The sequence below is a fragment of the Micromys minutus genome, assembly GCF_963924665.1.
Source record: "Micromys minutus genome assembly, chromosome: 13".
In the NCBI taxonomy this organism is placed as follows: Eukaryota; Metazoa; Chordata; class Mammalia; order Rodentia; family Muridae; genus Micromys; species Micromys minutus.
In genome coordinates, this window is record NC_137982.1 from 2,996,587 (window position 1) to 3,011,492 (window position 14,906).

The 14,906-nt window shown below is 45.4% G+C and overlaps 1 pseudogene across 1 annotated transcript; it reads right to left on the reverse strand.

The window, feature by feature from the left end:
* Window positions 1-10,519: 10,519 nt before the first annotated feature.
* Window positions 10,520-14,561, reverse strand: LOC308428794 (annotated as a pseudogene). Its single transcript has 3 exons — window positions 14,537-14,561; window positions 11,763-11,983; window positions 10,520-11,583 (listed from the first exon to the last, which is right to left on the reverse strand). The product of its transcript is annotated as an uncharacterized misc_RNA (transcript).
* Window positions 14,562-14,906: the final 345 nt, after the last annotated feature.

Here is a 14,906-nt window from a genome sequence, read left to right on the forward strand (position 1 = left end):
GTTGTATAGGAAAACAGACTGAGAGCTGGAGAGATGGCTCAGAGGTTAAGAGCACCGACTGCTCGTCCAGAGGTCCTGCGTTTAATTCCCAGGAACTACATGGTGGCTCACAACCATCTGTAATGGGATCTGATTCTCTGTTCCGTTGTGTCTGAAGACAGCTACAGTGTACTTATATACATAAAATAAATAAATTATTCCTTTAAAAACAGACTGTAGGCAGCATTTCTACATGGCCTCAGCACCAGTTCCTACCCTGACTTCTTTGAATTATGGATTATGAATTGTACTTGAATACTTTCTTCCTCATGGTTGTTTTTGGATAACCTGTTGTTTTATCACACCCACACAAACTTTTATACCTCAGTCATTGCCAGTTTTCCCCGTTGTTGTTTTTGGTACGATTAAAATGTCCATCTGTTGAGATGCCCTCTACGTTTGCCTTTAATCAGTTCTCATGGACATATGACCATCACCTCTGCTGCTCCCCACATCTGAACCTGAACCCTACCACTCCCCTCCCAATCTCCTACCCTATCCACACCCTCCATCTGCCTTCCAATACCATTCCATTCCCCCTTCTAAGTGAGGCTCAAGCTTCTTTGCTTGTGACCTCCTTTGTATCCAGCCTCCTTGTGTCTGTGGAATGTAGCATGGGAATGATTGCAGCCCCTAAATGAATAGGAACTCCATAGGAAGACCAACAGAGGCAAGTATCCTGGATCTTTGGGGGGCTCTCAGAGACTAAACCACCAACCAAAGAGCATATACTATGTGGACCCAGCTACACTGAACATATGTAACTGATGTGCTGTTTGGTTTTTATGTGGGTCCCAAACAACTGGAGTGGGGCTATCCCATAAGCTAGTGCCTGTATTTCGTTATTTCCTTCTAGCTTGACTGCCTTGACTGGGCTCAGTGGGAGAGGAAGCCTTGCAGAGACTAGAAGTTCCAGGGTGGGGTAATACCCATGGTCTACACATGATCAGAGGAGAAAGGGAGGAGGTATGGGGGAAGCACTGTGTGAAGGGGTAACTGGGAGTAGGGCAGTGAGTAGGCTGTACAGTGAATAGGTAAAAAATATAAAAATGTCTATTTGTTGAAGTTGTGTGGGCAAAGAAATATACTTGGGGCACACTTCAGCGTCAATAAAGAAATGTTATCTACACTTTGCTTTCTGTTCTTTGTGTGTTTTTAAAATTTTGGGTGGGAGAAGGTAGTATGGGAAAATGCCATCTGAAAGGACAAGATGATGAGCAGGACTGGGGAACATGACATGAGACCCAAAAGAATCAATAAAAAGTTTAAACTAAACATCTATCTGTAATGCTTGGTAAAGTTCAGACTCTGTCTTTTGCAGTGAGGTACCTAGGAATTAGAATGGCAGAGAGGGTGGATCATTCCGAGATTATAATTCAAGAATAATGAGGAATATGACCAGAAGTAAGAGTAGAGTTCTGAATACCCAGAAACAACTCACACACCATATGAAGCCCAAGAATAACAAAGGCCAAATAGTGAAAGCCTCAGTCCTTCTTAGAAAAAAAAAAGTAAATAGCACCCTCTCAGAGTGTGGTACTCCTGGACCTTAAATCATTAATAATCCAAGAGCTAGGGATATAGCCTTGTGGCAGTTTTTGGTATTCAAAGATTATTATGTTTATACACACCAAGAAAACTCTGTTTTCGTGCTATGTTCTGTTCTACTTGTACTTTATGCTTATGAAACTAGTGGGATTTCAATGCATGCTATCAAACCTCTAAAAGAATTGCCAAAATGCTTTAAAAAATCTGTACATGTATCTCTCTTCTTTAAATAAAGTTGTAAGAAAAAAAAAAGGAGTAGAGCTCTGGAGCCTGAGATGCCTGCAGGAACTGTAAACAGAAAGGAAGAGGAGGCATGAAGAAATATGCCTTAGAATATGGAAACAACATGGGCCAGGACTCTCCCTTTTTCCTACCATCTTTATAAGTTCTACCCATGGTTGACCACAACCAACTCTTGTGTTGAGTCCAGGGAGCATTTACCATCAGTAAATCTTAACGTCCTGTTCTCCCAGGACTGCCTGCAACCCTTCCTCCTCTATCTCCTCACTGTAGCTTTAATCACTTGGTAAAATTCAGCCAGTTGAAACACAGGGGCAGGTGGGCACATTATGGGAAAAATCTTTAAAGTATAGATTGCACAGCAGACTCATGGCTACGGACCTTATCTGTTAACCATCTGCTTGTGGCTCTCATGTTTTTTCTGATGGAAGAACTGCACACACCACTGATGTGCACTACAGCACAAGTTACACAGTCTTTGTCACCCAGGGTGCAGAGACTCTAGGCTGCTCACTAATCTCTTGTCCTAAAGAGCACCAGCCCCACCCTGTCACTTCTGGGATATCAGACTTTCTGCTCAACAGTAGCTTAAAAGACTGGACTATGGTAACTCCTCAGTACAGCCCAAGGATTGCCATAGAATGCATATTAGCATTGTTTATAGATTCTTGGAGCTGTCCAAGCTTGGTATATAGAGGTAGGAAGTGCCTTTGTACGACCAGAACCTCATTCTACAGCTCAGGTAAGATGTGTCTCAGGACCCTGAACCTGAAACCCCATTCTGATGGGAAAGGACAAAATAAAGTTCCTGCTGGAGAGGGAGCTGGGCTGCATCCAAAAGATGAGGTGCCCAAGGCAGCACAGTTGTGGGCTCTGGGCCCAGGTGGTTACCAGGCCTTCTTATGTGACTGGTGCTTCCCCATTCAAAGCAACCCAGACTCAAGGTCACCTTGAGGGCTTGCCAGCTGTCAAACTGACAAAGTTGTTAAAACCTTTGAAAAACCAGGAGTTCTAGTGTATTAAGAAACTTGAACAGCTGTGGATTCACAATAGTCTTTGATGGATCTCATAGGTTTCAGATCAGGTCAGATGTGTAAGGTGGCTGAGTTCTATAGAGGGATCATAGGGGTTCCATGTGTCCTATTATAAGGTTCTAAGGTAATGAACATATCAAAAGACACTGTAAGACCCAAATGGAGTCTTATCTATTTGAGGCTCCCATGAATGAGATGATAAATCAAGAATTGATGCAAAAGCAAGAGGTTTATTAGGCCAGTGCACTGGGGTGGCCTACATCCAGAGGAGAGGAAACCCTGAAAGGCTGTTACAAGCAGTTTTTATACTCTTTAGGGGTGCAGGTTACATCAGCAAGGTTATCATTTGAATTCATTGGCTAGGCATATTAGCCTTTAAATTTATTGGCTAGCAAGAATGTGATAGGCCATGGGATCAGAGGGTCAAGTGATTATCAGTACATTCTGTGGTTTTTTCAACAGTGTTCCAGCTCCTTCTAAGAACTGTGTGTAGAGAGTGGAACTTGGCCTAGCCTTGGCCTAAGGTGGGGGGTGTTAGGGTCCTTCACCACAAGTTCCATTATTCCATATAAAACTCTTATCCACAGTGGAAAAACTTCCCCTTAGTGGGCACAGATTGGTGATTGCTGTATGTGACTAGACTCTTTCTAGTTTCTGGAATAAAGTGTGCATTACAAGAGTCAGGATCCTACTCTCCAGGAGATATGCGTTGAGTAGAGAGATGTGTGGTGGTTACATCTGACGAAGGAGAGGGATGAGAGACTGTGGATTAAGAAGTGCTCTAAGAGAACAGCTCTCTGGTGTTCAAAGTGAAGCTGTCCTGGCGACTGTGGTCCCTACGTTATGTGTATCATCTCTCTCTGGTGACAGTAAAGGTTCGGGAGCTCCTGGCTGTCAACTTGATCTTGACACATACATAGTTTCCTGCTTACATCTGATGTAGGGCCAACCAGCAGCAGAAGGCAAGTTGGTGGGCTCCTTGTGCCTAGTTTGTTCCCAGAGCACTGGTAAAATTGTGTGTGTTTAGGAAGCTCAGTTGTTTTTTCAGCTCAGGTCATCTTCTATGTAAGAAGATCAAGGAAGCTTAAGGTGGCAGAGGACAGGTGGTAGTGTGAAGGAGCAAGACAAAACCAGGGACCTCCCTTTCTGGATGTCTCATTTACTAATGTAGTGTGTCTTCTGTATTTGGCACTCATATGTAATGCAAACATTTCAGGGCATTGTGTCTTTATCTGCAGTTGGCAGGGAATGATTACCAGATATTAACACAACAAGCTCCACTCTCTTGATAAACATGGCTTTGTCTAGAAGGGGTGTGGTCAGTGCCATTTTCATTTCACCCATAAAGGACAATCTCTAAGGAGTCAGCCCAGACTCCTCAGGTCACCCAAGTGTCTTGTCTAGAGGTTAGAGTCTGAAGATGAAGAGCCTGGTCCTGGCTGTCACCCTGCTTTGTCTGCTGGCTGTCCTACAGGCACAGGATGACCTCCCCTTCCTTTCAGAAGACAGGAATGTGAGGCAGAGAGGGATGGTGAACAGGGGTAGTTGGACGTTTGACTGTTGTCCTATGCTTGAAGACTGGAGCCTGCACTCATGAGCTTTTAATTCCTCTGAATCTGTCCTCTAGCACTGTATGTCTGTCTGGAGTCTTTTCTGCTCTCAACTGCTTTTCTGTAACTACTGTTCTGCCATCGGGCATGGACACTCCTAGACTCTTTAGGTGGACCATAGAAGTTTCCTAGTTGCAGTGACTCCAAGAACTAGGATGCTTCACAAGAGTGGATTGGCATGCCCTGTAATAGACACACAGAGTTTGGGGGCTCTTAGAGCGCATACTTTTTTCTTAATTGGAACCTGCGTTTTCAGGCATACCTTAAGAAAGAAGAACTGGGCAGTTGGGACCTCTCATTTTAAGGGCTGAAAACTGGGCTCTGGAATGTTTCCTCAGGGCCCTGACAATGTGCTGTAATCTGGGGTCAATCTTGTCTTGGGATGGGGTGTTCTTATCATTCTGTCTATCATAGATCTCAGGGATCTGGTATCAAATGGCAATAGTGAATGACCTGAACATCACAAGGCAGAGACCAATAGAAATGCAAAATTTCCCTTTTGAAGTCAGAGCACTGGAGAAAGAAAACCTGGAGGTCACTTTCACTTCTATGTGAGTATCAGCATTATGCCTCCTCCCTGCTTTTCCTTCCATTTTCTTCTATGCTTTGAAAACCCAACCCAGCAACCATTTGAAATGACTGCAGATGATATGGCATTTTGGAGTCTCTGATTCACCATGCAAGGTGTGCAGAACTCAGTTGTGGGCTCTGAACGAGGGTCTTTGTGTCACCTGTTTACTAGGTACTATGGTGACTGTGTGGAGATTAAAATCCCGATGAAGAAAACAGAGAAGCCTGGCCTATACACAGCCTGTGAGTGAGCCCCTGATGGAATTTCTTCTCTTGTTTTGATAAAATTGAAGTCTCTAATGAATAGGGAAAGGGGTTTAGTTTATCTCACTTTTCAAAATAGTTTCCATCATAGCAGGGAATTTAAGGCAGATGGTGCTTAAAGCCCAGGTTTACATTACACCTACTGCCAGGAGAAGAGAATAAGGGATGCTTGCATGCTGGTACTCATGTGGCTCAATCCACTGTCCACACACAGTCCAGGGTCTGTCACCCAATGGATAGTCCACCACTGGTAAGGTACTTATCATTACTTAATTTAAAATAATAAGATTATGTATCACACTATGGATAAAGCCACATTTCCCGTGAGATTCTTTCTTGTCAAGTAGATGTTTAACCTTAACTGTCACAGTCTTCTGGGATACATGTGATACTATCTTACAGTGATATGCTCCTGTGATTCGAGCATCCCTGTTCTGCTGAGCTTACACCATAGGGTAGCCAATTAACTTCTAGGGAACTTTTGAGGTTACAGGCTAGTCCACACTTATTGAGAGACCATACTTACCTCTCTATAATTTTGTCCTTGGTCCATAGGAAGATTGAGGCTTAGGATATAGGAAGCAGGGCAGAACTGTTGCTATGAAGTTACATACACTATTTATTTTTAGTTGCCACCCTTAGTTCAGAGTCTATACCTGGGAGGATACCTTTTTAGGAGAGAACTTTGGTCCATGATGAGGCTAGAGCAAGCCCAGGCTTTATATGACCAGGAGTTCATAGAGTATTGATACAATCTTCCAGAATAGTAGTTCTCACCCTGTGAGTTTCAACCCTTTGGGGGAGTTACATTTCAGATATCATACAAATCTGATATTTACATTAGGGCTCTTAACTGTGGCAAAATTTCAGTTATGAAGTAGCAATGGAGTAATGTTTGTTTGGGTGTCATTAAAATAAGAGGCAATGCATTAAAGAGCCATGGCATTAAGAACAGTGGGAACTACTCTTCTAGGAATTTCTCAGTGTGAGTCAGAATGATGTGTTCAGATGAAGCCACTACAGACCCATTTTCTCTCTTCATCTCTAGTTTGGAATACGTTACATACATACATCTATGAGCTGCCAGTCAAGGACCACTATGTCTTCATCAATGAATACAGCCTAATTGACCGAAAATTCCGTGAGGGAGAGCTCATAGGTAGGACCTTGGTCACCCCATTTCCTGCATGGCCTCTAGTAGCAGAAGCCAGAGGATGTACAGGAGGTACTTGTACGGAGGATTATGATGTTTACCATGAGATGGGGGTTTATGAGTATCTTAGGTCTGAACACTGGGCACTGCTTGTGTCATGTGTACTAAGTGAGAAGGGTCAACTGGACAGAGACTGTCATGGAAAAGAGCTGGCATGACCCTTTGCGCCATGACTACTCAAGGAATAAGCTCCAAGAAGGGAACTGTCTAGTACCATTTTCTGAGTTCTCAGATGTTCTGAAGGTTAGTTCGAAGGGTTGGGTTCTTTGGTCAATGATGTCCCCCTAGAGTTGAGACACAGAATAGTGTCTCTGTGACAGATGTTTCTTCTAGCTCAGGGTTTGGTCCTTCATAAGCATTCGGAATATTTTTGCCTGACTGTAGGCTGGTATCCACAGCCTCCATCCATCCCCTACCTCCCTGTCCCTCTTCTGCCCGCACTTGGGTCACTGTGAAGCTTCTAATGCTGGACATTGATCTTATCCTTGGGCCACTGCTCCCTGCCAAGTTGTGCAGCAACAAACCTTCACACCAAACCTGTGCTCACAGGGAAGGACCCTAAGAAAAACCTTCAGGCCTTAGAAGAGTTCAAGAAATTCACACAGTCGAAAGGCTTTCCACCAGAAAACATCATTGTGCCTGAGCAGAGAGGTGAGTGGGTGACTTTAGTGATCATACGTTAGTCCACTGAAGAGACCACGCTTCTCAGTCATGACACAGAGCTACACATGTCCCTTCTGCATGTCCTCCTGTGTCAGCCACCACTCTCAGTGACACTTGTGTTTCTCCATTCCCTGGTGTCTCTTTGTGTCATCATTTGCTCTCCTCTCCCTTCACATGCACCACAAGTCCATGCTTTAGGACTTGGTCATGGTAGCAGTCAAACTAAGGTGTGATGGGTCCTGGATTCATCCAGTGTCCCACTGTAGCCCTGGGTTTTTCTTTGTTTCTACAGAAGTGTGTGTCCCTGAAGTTCTCAATGGTAAGTTACTCCCTGCATGAACCTTAGGACAGCTCCGACTCCTTGCTAATTGAATTCTGCTTTCCATTTACTTGGATCCTTATACCTACATAGAGTATACTTCCATGTGGAGAATGAGAGGCCTTTCAAGGATGTGGCCTGAGACAAAAATCCCAGGACATTTATCAATCTGTCCTTTTTTCCTTGAATCTTTTCTATGCCATGGTATCAATATGGCCTCATCTGTCACCTGAAACACCCATGACAGATGCTATGTGACCTTCCTGGTTAAATGGGCAGATTGCATTTGAGGATCATTGTTGCACAGTAGTGTCCTCACAGTGTGTGTGGGAAGTTCTGTTTTCTGTGTCACACTTTGTTACTCCCATAGAAGAAAGAGGTGCCTCTACTTCTATTCCTCCTCCTGGCACAGCTGCCCCTCAGATCTGCAAATCACCAGCCAACTCTGTGTCCAAGGCCTAGTAGTATACGTTTCCTGGAATGCTTCTCTCCTGGACCACACAACACTGTGACATCACCTTTAAGACCTTCTCATCCTGGATACTAACTACCCACTGGACTACACTCCTGTCAGGATCCCTGTCTGTCCCAAACCTAAGTAAATCCTTAAGCAGCTATTCTGGTTTCAGCTTGTTCTTGTGAAGTCTTGTGTAATCTCTAAAAATATGTGACAACCTTCAGGAGCTATGGTACAGTAGAAGCCAAACCTCAAGGATCATGGAATTCTATAGCCATGTAGGATATAAGATATCTCAGAAGTTCATTTGATTGGACACCATCCAGCATGGTTCCCGAAGGTGAATTTGTGCCAGTAATGTCTGGGAAACTACTGGGTTGAGCAGGACTTGAGAGATGGTATCGCAAATTCAAATGTGTACAGGTTCCTTCAGAGCTCTTGCTCCAGTAGGGACTTCAAGGAACCCTATAAGGACTCAGCAGTTAGTGGCATAGCAGAAGTGACCAAGGTGAGAGGTCCTACTAAATCCTACATCATTGTCCCTAAAGCAAGACAGTACCAGATACATGCCCAGTAGTCATTTGTTTTACACACATTTCCTGCACTTTTTGTTTTCAATATTCAGTGTCTGTACAGACCATGCCTCATTGAGAAATGGGGCCATAGTTAGGGAAGAATTGCCTTGTACTCAGAAACTGCCATCTCAGTGGGATCTCGATTCTTGCAGAAAGAGCTTGTGGTGCCACCTTTCCCTGTTAGGCTGTTAATTGCTCCCAACTCAGCAACTCTATAGCTCTGAATGGTCATAAGTTGTCCCTTCTTTGTCTCTCTCTTCCTTAATATATCACTGAGGACCATGGTTCATCTTTAAAGCAAGCACCACCCTTCATGTGCCTGGTGGAGCCTTACATATTCTGTACTGTTAGAGGTGAGGGTTAGCGAGCACGGTTCCCCACTCTGCAAGACCACAGAAAATGTGTAACTGTCAAAAGCCTTCATTCAACAGTGTAAAGAAACAACACCCAAACAAAAAGAATATTAGCGGTCACGCTGACATCAAAGGGAAGATTCCACGCTGACTCACCAGTAGACAGGGAAGTCCAGACACCAATGACAATTGGGAGAGGGAGAATTAGTCTCATCCTAGGATGGTTTCTCAATCGTGTTTCCATTACTTAGCACTCAGCTCCAAAATCATGTAAGGAAAAGCAACAGTAAACAGACTCAGCTGCTGTATTTCTCCATGCATTCATACACATACAAGTTCAGACAGGTAGTTTCAAAGATAAGAATAAAATAAAAATTCCATTAGTTTGAGGGTGGGATGAATAAAAGGGTGGAGAAGTAGGAAGGAACTGATATAACATTTGTCTCATATTTTAAATGAATGTAGTAAAAATTTCTCATTAATGCCAGCAATGTGAAGGACTTATGAAACACCAAAACAATGGTGACAATCTGAGCTGCAAAGTCCAGATTTTATGGGAAGCACCACACACACCTGTAGGAATTATTATTTAAAATGGCATGGCACTTTTTATTTTTATAATCAGAAAAATAAGTCCCAAAATCTCAGTTCAGAGGCTATACTTGAACAACAGGAACACCATCAGGATAAACAGGTACCAGGTAAGACTGGGGCCCTGGCCCACTCAACCCAAAGAACCCCAAGTAGGCTGCACAGAAGTTCCAAGTCTAGTGTCCTCTGCTCTGGTCACTTCCCCTTTGGGGGCTCAGTTTAGCCACTTGAACTCCAATGTGGACTGACCTGAGATGGGATTGGGGAGGGGATAAACAACCCCTGACCACAGGTAGTGTGGGCTGTGGGATAGGTGCAGGCCCAAACATGTCTCTGCAGTAACAAGTGTCAAAATCAAAGCTGAACACTGTTAGAATGGAAACAGAGTTCAGATAGGGGCTTCCAGTTGCCCTACCATGCCTTTGGGGTGGAAGAGCCCTGAGGTGGGGAAGCAGCCACTGAGTCATCACCCCTTCACATCTCTTTGGAGGAACTTCAAGTAGACACTAGCATCATCCCACAGCCAAGAAAACTGTGACCTAAAAACCGGCCAACCAAATCCAGTGTGGCCCTAAGCTCAGGGCAGAGAGTACATTGGTGGGAAGAGGAGGAGACAGGAGAGTGAGGCCTAGGCTGGCACTTCATCACATATAGGCATACATGTACACACCATTCACACCTGCACACATGCGTGAGAGACTCAGATGCAAAGACCGTGTTGGCAATTAGAGGCACCAAATGCTGAGGGATCCCAATAGCTCCAAGTCCTTAGGGTGGCTGTGTAACCTCACCCAGGAGTTGTCCATCACAAAGCAGCACATGTGAGGAGCACAGTAACGCCAAGAGGTCTGACACTCATAGTGGGGACAATGGGACAACATGGAGTTCCTCTCTCCTGATGCGATGGGCCAAATCAGCCAAAGTAGTCTGGAACCATCCTCGGGGCAGTCTGGGAAACCATCTCAGGCTTAAAGAGAGCCTGCTCTCACTAGTGCAGTCCAACTGTAGCATACCTAATTCACCCAGGAAGTTACCTACAAGACTCAGGCTCCAGGACTCACAGATGGGGCTTGACGGGCCACCCCTGGGGCAGAGTGTCGAGTCCACTGTGACCTCAGGGGCCTGAAGGGATGGCCCAATATCGAAGGCCGGGGATGACGAGCTGGCACCAGTCCCAGCAGGGACTGCCATCTCAGCTGACACAGGGGCCTCAGAAGAGGCAGGGGGGCCAAGCTTGGCTGCCCCAGAAGTGAAGGGCGATCAGGAAGAGGAAGTAACGATTGGGGTTTTCGAGGCTGGTCTGGGTCCAGAAGTGACCGCAGGGGCTTCTTTGGGCCCATGAAGGGCTGTTTGGGTATGTGGGGTTGCTCTGGGCTAAGACGTGGGCACTTCTGTTGTTGTGACTGTCTAGTGCTCAGCAGGGCAGGCTTGGGAGGACTAGTTTGTTCTGGGCCTTCAACTAATTGCTGAGGCTGCTTGGGGCCCGCCGAGGACTGTTGTGAGCAGGTAGGCTGGCCCAAGAGGGACCTATGGGGCTGGCTCTGCCAAAAGTGCCTGCTGGGGGCAGCAGCACTGGCCTGAAAGGCAGCTGGTGGGACAATGGCGTGGTTGCAAGGTCAAAGTCCGAGGGGGCAGGCACTGCTGGCACTGGACTAGCAGAGACTGAGGGGGCTGGCAGTGATGTCCTGTGGTAGCCCTACAGAGCTGGTCACAGGCACACAGTGTGGTCCATGACCGTAAAGGTTGGCAACGGTGCCATACGGTCAGTAGAGACCGGCAGAGGTGACATGAGGCCAACAGGGACCGAAGTGGTCGGTGGCGATGCCATGGAGTCTGGATGGACTGCTGGCGCTGCCTGGAGCCTGGAAGTGCCAAGAGTGGCATGCCGGGCTGAGCCAGGCGTGATCTGGGGCCGGAAGCAGAAGCTGGGGACGATGGTGCTGACCAGGGCCCAGAAGTGGGCGCTGGGGTTGGCAGGACTGCCCCGGAGCTGGGAGGGGCCCCTGGGGCTGGCTGGACTGGCTGGGCTGTTGCTCTGCTGGTGCTGGGCCGGGCCGTTCTGGTGCCAGGGGCTGGCTGGGAGCGGCCCCCCTTCTGGGTAGCACACCTCATCTGGGCAGGAACGCTCCTCCAGGAGGCCATCCTTTTCCTTGGTTTCTCCTCTCACTCCTGGACCACCAACCTGAAGCCTTTGGCTGAACATTCCCCTCTCTTAGCAGGAGCATGGTCCCCCACATCCATTTATAGAGACACTCTAGATGTCTCCAGACACCTAGTCGGCGGAACCTGTTTGGAGGGCTGCAACGGGACTTTCCTTGTCCCTTCATCACAAGTGGGCTCTGCATCCTGCCCCGGTCTGCCCACCTCCAGGGGCTGCCTGCTCTCACTCAGCTCCACAGATGGACAGTTTTCTGACTCTCGGGGCTTCTTCACGAGGCGTTGATCCCATTTCTCCTTCCGCTCATGTGGCTTCAGAGCCATGTCCTTCTGCTTACTTGTTCTCTGGGCTGCATGCAGCTGGAAATAGAGCTCAGATCTTCCTCTCTTCAGCTCACCTCTCCCAAATGGCTACTGAGTTTCATTCACAGAACTGTTTCTCCTGGCCAAATGCTCATGCTCTCCTTGTGGTGGCTCCCTTCCTCCTCATGTTCTTCTGCAACCAGGTTATTCCAAGCCAGCCAATCTCTAATCCCTCTGATAATTAGCAGTAGCTAATTTTATTTCGAAGTCATTGTTTTTAATAGCAGAGTTGTACACCATTGTGTAAATGTACCACATTTTTTTGTATCCATTCTTATGTTTAGGGATGTCTGAGTTGTTTCCAGCTACTGGTTATTATAAATAAAACTGCTGTGAACATAGCGTGTGGAACATGTGTCCTTGTAATATGTTGGAGCATCTTTTGGGTATATGCCCAGTAGTGGTATAGCTGGGTATCCATGTAGAACTATTTCCAACTTTCTCAGGCATTGCCAGATTGATTTCCAAAGTGCTTTAACCAGCTTTCAATATCACCAGCAGTGGAGGAGTGGTCCTTTTTCTCCATATCCTCACCAGCATCTTCTGTCACCTGAGGTTATTTATTTATTTATTTTTATTGGATATTCTCTACATTTGCATTTCAGATGTTATCCCCCTTTTCCCCACTGCCATCCCCCATCCCCTTGCTTCTATGAAGATGCTCCCTCTCTCAACCACCGTCTCCATTCAGTGCCTTGGTATTCTTCTTCACTGGAAATGCACACCCTCACTGGACCTAGGGCTCTTCTCTCACTGATGCCATACAATGATATCCTCTGCTACATATGCATCTGGAGCCGTGGGTCTCCTGATGTGTGCATATTGGTTGGTGTTTTAGTCTCTAGGAGTTCTTGAGTGTTTGGTTGGTTGATAATGCTATTCTTCCAATGGGGTTGCAAACCCTTTCATCTCCTACAGACTTTTCTCTAGCTCTTTCTTTGTGTCCTCATGTTCAGTCTGATGGTTAGCTGCAAGCATCCTGAACTGTATCTGTATGACTCTGGCAGAGCCTCTGAAGAGACATCCATTTCTGGCTCCTGACAGTAAGCACTTCTTGGCATCAGTAATAGTGCTTGGGTTTGGTGGCTGCATATGTAGTGGGTCCCCAGGTGAAGCAGCCTCTGAGTGATCTTTTCTTCAATTCCTGTTCCTCTATTTGACCATGTATTTCCTCCCATGAGTATTTTGTTCTACCATCTAAAAAAGACTAAGCATTCACATTCTGGTCTATTTTTCTTTTTGAGCTTCATAAGATCTGTGAATTGTTTTTTGGGTATTGTAAGCTGTCTGGGGCTAGTATCTGCTTATCAGTGAGTGATTACCATGTGTGTTCTTTTGTGACAGGGTTACCTCATTCAGGATGATATTTTCTAGTTCCATCTATTTGCCTAGGAATTTCATAAAGTAATTGTTTCTACTAGCTGAGTAGTATGTCACAATTAAATGTGCCACAATTTTTATATCCATTCCTCTGATGAAGGACATCTGGGTTCTTTTCAGCTTCTGTCTATTATAAATAAGGCTGCTATGAACATGGTGTAGCATGTGTCCTTGTTATATGTTGGAGCATCTTTTGGGTATATGCCCAAGAGTGGTATGGCTGGGTCTTCAGGTAGAACTATGTCCAATTTTCTGAGGACTTGCCAAACGGATTTCCAGAGTGGTTGTACCAGCTTGCAATTCCACCAACAATGGAGGAGCATTCCCCATATCCTTTCCAGCACCTGCTGACACCTGGATTGTTGATCTTAGCCATTCTGACTGGTGTGAGGTGGAAACTCAGGGTTGTTTTGATTTGCATTTCCCTGATGACTAGGGATGTTGACTATTTCTCTAGGTGCTTCTCAGCCATTTGATATTTCTCAGTTGATAATTCTTTGTTTAGCTCTGTACCCCATTTTTATTGGAGTTCTCTGTATTTACAATTTAGATGTTATCCCCTTTCCATCAATCCTTTCCCCCCCTCCCATTGAGTCCATGAAAGTGCTCCCTCTCCCAACCTCTCTCTTCTACCTCAGTGTCTTGGCATTCCCCTGGGAAAGCGAGCCTTCACAGGATCAAAGTCCTCTCCTCTCACTGATACCAGAGAATATCCTCTGCTGCATATGCACCTAGAGCCGTGGGTCTCTCCATAAGAACTCATTGGTTAGTGTTTTAGTCCCTGGGAGCTGTGGTGGGTTTGGTTAGTTGATAATTTTGTCTTCCTATGGGGTTGCAGACCCTGTCAGTTCCTTAAGTCCTTTCTCTAACTCCTTCATTGGGTGTATTCCATTTTTTAATAGGATTATTTGATTCTCTGAAGTCTAACTTATTGAGTTCTTTGTATGGATAGGATACTAGCCCTCTATCAGATGTAGAATTGGTAAAGATCCTTTGAAAATCTGTTGGTTGCCATATTGTCTTCTTAACAGAATCCTTTGCCTTACAGAAACTTTGCAATTTTATTAGGTCCCACTTGTTGATTCTTTATCTTAGAGCATAAGCCATTGGTGTTCTGTTCAGGAAATTATTCCCTGTACCTCTATGTTCTAAGCTCTTACCCACTTTCTTCTCTATAGGTTTCATTGTACCTTGTTTGATTTGGAGGTCTTTAGCTTTGTACAAGGAGATAAAAATGTATCGATTTGGATTCTTCTGCATACTGGCCTCCAGTTGAACCAACACCATTTGTCCTTTTACCATTGAATGCTTTTGGCTCCTTTGTCAAAGATCAATAATGTGTGGGTTCATTTCTGGGTCTTCAATTATCTTCCATTGATCTACCTGCCTGTCTCTGTACCAATACCACACAGTTTTTATCACGATTGATTTGCAATACAGTTTGAGGTCAGAAATGGTGATTTCCCTCTCCCCCCGGAAGTTATTTTTATTGTTGAAAATAGTTTTTGCTATCCTGGGTTTTTTGTTATT